Raw genomic sequence first — 5,562 nt, 5'->3', positions numbered from 1 at the left:
TAGCTCAGCCGGGTTTGACCCGGCGGTTCTGCCGACGGTCTCGCCTTCGAGGGGGGAGCCTCCCCCGTGTTCAGTCCGATTTTCGTGCATTTCCCACGGTGGGAAATGGTATCTTTCATTACGGGGACAAGGGTCTGAAGCGGTGAAGTCAGTAACCGGCATAGTTAAGGAAAGGGTTCGAATTTTCTCAACAGTACGAAAAAAGTGAGCAGGGAAGCTAGAGAAGGTGTCAGTGAGTCCCAAACGAGTGAACCGCAAAACTTAGGGAAATGCCCGAAAGCGTTTTAAAGGGTGAAATCGGGAACGAGGAAATGATGGGAAAGTGCCTGAAAGTGCTAAATGAGTAAACAGAAAAACGAAGAAAAATGTTTGAAAAGAAGAAGTGAGTAACCAGGAAAACTTAGAAAAATGTTCAAAACGAAGAAATCAGTAACCAGGAAAACTTAGAAAAATGATCAAAAAGAAGAAATGAGTAACCAGAAAACTTAGAAAAATGTTTAAAAAGAAGAAATCAGTAACCAGAAAAACTGCGAAAATGTTTAAAAAGAAGAAATGAGTAACCAGAAAAACTTAGAAAAATGTTTAAAAAGAAGAAATCAGTAACCAGGAAAACTTAGAAAAAATGTTTAAAAAGAAGAAATCAGTAACCAGAAAACTTAGAAAAATGTTTAAAAAGAAGAAATCAGTAACCAGGAAAACTTAGAAAAATGTTATAAAAGAAGAAGTGAGTAACCAGAAAAACTTAGAAAAATGTTTAAAAAGAAGAAATCAGTAACCAGAAAAACTTAGAAAAATGTTTAAAAAAGAAGAAATCAGTAACCAGAAAAACTGCGAAAAATGTTTAAAAAGAAGAAATCAGTAACCAGGAAAACTTAGAAAAATGTTTAAAAAGAAGAAATCAGTAACCAGAAAAACTTAGAAAAATGTTTCAAAAGAAGAAGTGAGTAACCAGAAAAACTTAGAAAAATGTTTAAAAAGAAGAAGTGAGTAACCAGAAAAAACTTAGAAAAATGTTTAAAAAGAAGAAATCAGTAACCAGGAAAACTTAGAAAAATGTTTAAAAAGAAGAAGTGAGTAACCAGAAAAACTTAGAAAAATGTTTAAAAAGAAGAAATCAGTAACCAGGAAAACTTAGAAAAATGTTTAAAAAGAAGAAATCAGTAACCAGAAAAACTGCGAAAAATGTTTAAAAAGAAGAAATCAGTAACCAGGAAAACTTAGAAAAATGTTAAAAAGAAGAAATCAGTAACCAGAAAAACTTAGAAAAATGTTTCAAAAGAAGAAGTGAGTAACCAGAAAAACTTAGAAAAATGTTTAAAAAGAAGAAGTGAGTAACCAGAAAAACTTAGAAAAATGTTTAAAAAGAAGAAATCAGTAACCAGAAAAACTTAGAAAAATGTTTAAAAAGAAGAAATCAGTAACCAGAAAAACTGCGAAAAATGTTTAAAAAGAAGAAATCAGTAACCAGGAAAACTTAGAAAAATGTTTAAAAAGAAGAAATCAGTAACCAGAAAAACTGCGAAAAATGTTTAAAAAGAAGAAATCAGTAACCAGAAAACTTAGAAAAATGTTTAAAAAGAAGAAGTGAGTAACCAGAAAAACTTAGAAAAATGTTTAAAAAGAAGAAATCAGTAACCAGAAAAACGGCGAAAAATGTTTAAAAAGAAGAAATCAGTAACCAGACAAACTGCGAAAAATGTTTAAAAAGAAGAAATCAGTAACCAGAAAAACTTAGAAAAATGTTTAAAAAGAAGAAATCAGTAACCAGAAAAACTTAGAAAAATGTTTCAAAAGAAGAAGTGAGTAACCAGAAAAACTTAGAAAAATGTTTAAAAAGAAGAAGTGAGTAACCAGAAAAACTTAGAAAAATGTTTAAAAGAAGAAATCAGTAACCAGAAAAACTTAGAAAATGTTTAAAAAGAAGAAATCAGTAACCAGAAAAACTGCGAAAAATGTTTAAAAAGAAGAAATCAGTAACCAGGAAAACTTAGAAAAATGTTTAAAAAGAAGAAATCAGTAACCAGAAAAACTGCGAAAAATGTTTAAAAAGAAGAAATGAGTAACCAGGAAAACTTAGAAAAATGTTTAAAAAGAAGAAGTGAGTAACCAGAAAAACTTAGAAAAATGTTTAAAAAGAAGAAATCAGTAACCAGACAAACTTAGAAAAATGTTTAAAAAGAAGAAATCATTAACCAGACAAACTGCGAAAATGTTTAAAAAGAAGAAATCAGTAACCAGAAAAACTTAGAAAAATGTTTAAAAAGAAGAAATCAGTAACCAGAAAACTTAGAAAAATGTTTAAAAAGAAGAAATCAGTAACCAGGAAAACTTAGAAAAATGTTTAAAAAGAAGAAGTGAGTAACCAGAAAAACTTAGAAAAATGTTTAAAAAGAAGAAATCAGTAACCAGAAAAACGGCGAAAAATGTTTAAAAAGAAGAAATCAGTAACCAGACAAACTGCGAAAAATGTTTAAAAAGAAGAAGTCAGTAACCAGAAAAACTTAGAAAAATGTTTAAAAAGAAGAAATGAGTAACCAGAAAAACTTAGAAAAATGTTTAAAAAGAAGAAATCAGTAACCAGAAAAACTTAGAAAATGTTTAAAAAGAAGAAGTGAGTAACCAGGAAAACTTAGAAAAATGTTTAAAAAGAAGAAATGAGTAACCAGAAAAACTTAGAAAATGTTTAAAAAGAAGAAATCAGTAACCAGAAAAACTTAGAAAAATGTTTAAAAAGAAGAAATGAGTAACCAGAAAAACTTAGAAAAATGTTTAAAAAGAAGAAATCAGTAACCAGAAAAACGGCGAAAAATGTTTTAAAAAGAAGAAATCAGTAACCAGAAAAACTTAGAAAAATGTTTAAAAAGAAGAAGTGAGTAACCAGAAAAACTTAGAAAAATGTTTAAAAAGAAGAAATCAGTAACCAGAAAAACTTAGAAAAATGTTTAAAAAGAAGAAATCAGTAACCAGAAAAACTTAGAAAAATGTTTAAAAAGAAGAAATGAGTAACCAGAAAAACTTAGAAAAATGTTTAAAAAGAAGAAATCAGTAACCAGAAAAACGGCGAAAAATGTTTAAAAAGAAGAAATCAGTAACCAGAAAAACGGCGAAAAATGTTTAAAAAGAAGAAATCAGTAACCAGACAAACTGCGAAAAAATGTTTAAAAAGAAGAAATCAGTAACCAGAAAAACTTAGAAAAATGTTTAAAAAGAAGAAATCAGTAACCAGGAAAACTTGGAAAAAAAACACTTAGAAAAATTTTCAGCAAAGTGTGAAAAATATTCTAAGTGTCAGCGGAGGAAAATGCTGCAGCATCGGGAAAGATTCGCAAACTTACACCGAACATGTGCTCCGAAGTGCCGGAGGAATTGGGTGAATTGAGCCCGGCAAATGGCCAGCTGTCGTTTTGTGCCTGCAGCCCGAAAACTTTAACTTTGTCTGTCGCGGAAGTCCGGACCGAGAAAAATCCAAACGGTTTTGACCGGACCGAGTTCCAGACCGATGCAGTCAAATTTGGAATTCAGACCCATTCAGTGCCACTTGTAGTTTTTCCGCAGTGAGGTTGGCGGGGTACCCGGAGATATATGGGAACACGATTTTTAGAACAAAATGGCGGCGCGGACCGTTCTGAAAGGCATCCGAAAAAACGGTTCCACGGGCATAGCACTTTAATGACAGGTATGAGTGCATGCCGGAGAGCTCTTGGAAGTCGAATTTTTGACACTTTGTCAATTTTTTGACAGATTTGACAAACTCTTTCTGTCTGTTCTAAGAGTCAGTCAGAGACTTGTGCGGCGGTCTTTTGACACTATTGGAGGGCGGGCAAACCCCACGTTGACTCCGGCCGTCCCTCCACAGGCGCTCGTGTCCAAAATGAAGGCGAGAGACGCGAGTGGCCTGGTTCCCTTGGGTGTTGCCAAGAAGGCTGCGGGCTGACCGTTGCCTGAGCACTCCCTAAAGCCTCTTGTGATGAGAGCAGACCTCGCCTGCCGCACGACCGGCTCTGGGAGTCGTTGGGCCGCTATTTGTGATAGTCTGGTCCTCCTCTGCCACCCGGACAAGCGCGATGGCTCTGCCGCCCTGCGGTGCTCGTCACCCAGGTTTGGGGAACACGATACTCGTAACAAAAATAAAAGGCGGCTCGGGACCTGCAGGCGAAAGGGGTCCCGTGGTGCTAAGCACGTCGACTTCGGGTCTCGGTGCAAGCCGGAGAGCTCACGGAAGTCTAAAGTTTTCGGCACGTGGTCGAATCTTTTCAAAGGGCTTACCCGGCTCTTTCCGTCCATTCTGAGAGTAAGTCAGAGGCCGGTGCGGAGGTCTCTTGACAATCGGAGGGGGTGGTGGCCCCTCCGCAGGCGCTCGTGTCGAAAATGAAGGCGAGAGACGCGAGTGGCCTGGTTCCCCTGGGTGTTGCCAGGAAGGCTGCGGGCTGACCCTTGCCTGAGCACTCCTAAAGCCTCTTGTGATGAGAGCAGACCTCGCGCGCCGCACGACCGGCTCTGGGAGTCGTTGGGCCGCTATCTGTGAATAGTCGGGTCCTCCTCTGCCACCCGGCCAAGTGCGATGGCTCTGCCGCCCTGCGGTGCTCGTCACGCAGGTATGGGGCACACGATGCTCGTAACAGCAAATAAAGGCGGCTCGGGACCTGCAGGCGAAAGGGGTCCCGTGGTGCTTAGCACGTCGACTTCGGGTCTCGGTGCAAGCCGGAGAGCTCACGGAAGTCTAAAGTTTTCGGCACGTGGTCGAATCTTTTGAAAGGCTTACCCGGCTCTTTCCGTCCATTCTGAGAGTCAGTCAGAGGCCGGTGCGGCGGTCTATTGACGACCGGAGGCTCCCATGGGTGTTGCGATGAGGGTGGAGGGCACAGAACCTTGCCTTAGCACTCCCTAATAAAGCCTCTTGTGAAGAGAGCAGACCTCGCGCGCCGCACGACCGGCTCTGGGAGTCGTTGGGCCGCTATCTGTGAATAGTCGGGTCCTCCTCTGCCACCCGGCCAAGTGCGATGGCTCTGCCGCCCTGCGGTGCTCGTCACGCAGGTATGGGGCACACGATGCTCGTAACAGCAAATAAAGGCGGCTCGGGACCTGCAGGCGAAAGGGGTCCCGTGGTGCTTCGCACGTCGACTTTCGGGTCTCGGTGCAAGCCGGAGAGCTCACGGAAGTCTAAAAGTTTTCGGCACGTGGTCGAATCTTTTGAAAGGCTTACCCGGCTCTTTCCGTCCATTCTGAGAGTCAGTCAGAGGCCGGTGCGGCGGTCTATTGACGACCGGAGGCTCCCATGGGTGTTGCGATGAGGGTGGAGGGCACAGAACCTTGCCTTAGCACTCCCTAATAAAGCCTCTTGTGAAGAGAGCAGACCTCGCGCGCCGCACGACCGGCTCTGGGAGTCGTTGGGCCGCTATCTGTGAATAGTCGGGTCCTCCTCTGCCACCCGGCCAAGTGCGATGGCTCTGCCGCCCTGCGGTGCTCGTCACGCAGGTATGGGGCACACGATGCTCGTAACAGCAAATAAAGGCGGCTCGGGACCTGCAGGCGAAAGGGGTCCCGTGGTGCTTAGCACGTCGG

Source organism: Chiloscyllium punctatum, unplaced genomic scaffold, assembly GCF_047496795.1.
Source record: "Chiloscyllium punctatum isolate Juve2018m unplaced genomic scaffold, sChiPun1.3 scaffold_653, whole genome shotgun sequence".
NCBI lineage: Eukaryota > Metazoa > Chordata > Chondrichthyes > Orectolobiformes > Hemiscylliidae > Chiloscyllium > Chiloscyllium punctatum.
The sequence above is the reverse complement of the archived record's forward strand: the minus strand, read 5'-3'. Positions refer to the sequence as shown.